We start from the raw sequence: 1,154 nt of genomic DNA, 5'->3' as shown, positions 1-1,154 counted from the left end.
ATTTGGTTAGCTAAGACCAATTTGGTTAGCTAAGACCTATTTGGTTAGCTAAGACCTATTTGGTTAGCTAAGACCTATTTGATAACCTTATTATAATGTTATATACAGACCTCGGGACACATGGAAAGCGATAAAATTTTATTCGGAACGGGAATTCGCCCTTATAATTACCAAACAGGAGTTTTCGTAGGATTTCCCATTGATTATATCTTTAACCTTTTAACTTTAGTGGACTCTACCATGCATTTATTGGGATGAGTCCATTATGGTCTACGGTGGTGATAGGGTTAGATTTCTTTAAAGACTGTTACTATCTTTACGTGGGAGGAAATATCAATTTCTTCAAACAATAGAAACGTCCATTGTGCCCGTCGAGTCGGATAGTGTCTTTCGTGTTTGAAATTGTACGCAAAGTGTCATATAATAAAACAAATCTGATCAACGACTGAGATCAATCAATTTCAATTTCAACAGATTTTATTGACTTTATATTTGTCAATTGGATTGGACATCAGGCTTGGCCTAGAATCTACGTAATATACAGTAGGCTTAAGTAACAAGTTGACTAAACAGGGAGATGACGATATGATAATATTCGGAAAAAGTAACTTAGTTAAATAATGGTTAAATGATTAAGATATTTGCTACCAATCAATTTCTTGTATTCCTCCAATGAGAGATTTTAAACACAAAATACAATGAATATTCAAAACATATATACAATGTTCTACTTTCCGTGGAACTATTCAGGCATCACCTTTGTCCATAATAATGTCTTTGTACATGCATTGGTGATTTAATCCACCTGCAGGATTGTTATTATCCACAGAATTAGAAAGGAAAACGATTCTTGGATTTGATAACCTGCATTGAAATATAAGATAATAGCTTTATAAGGAGATGATATATGAATTTGTCTTCAAAATTGTTCATGATATGAGGCGGTATTTCTTTTCCCAATAACACTCTTAGGAGTTCGTCGTGTCGCAGATTATCCAAATATGCAAATAGATCGGTCCCAAAGTGTTCTATGATTTGCGTCGTATATAGGTCACGGACATCAGCAGTAACATTACAAGTTGTAATAAGATGCAACACTGCATGAATATACATCCGTCTCAATCCAATTTGGCGGACATGTTAGAATTTTGCAA

This window comes from Mizuhopecten yessoensis, unplaced genomic scaffold (genome assembly GCF_002113885.1).
Source record: "Mizuhopecten yessoensis strain PY_sf001 unplaced genomic scaffold, ASM211388v2 scaffold7635, whole genome shotgun sequence".
In the NCBI taxonomy this organism is placed as follows: Eukaryota; Metazoa; Mollusca; class Bivalvia; order Pectinida; family Pectinidae; genus Mizuhopecten; species Mizuhopecten yessoensis.
Note: the sequence above shows the minus strand (reverse complement) of the source record.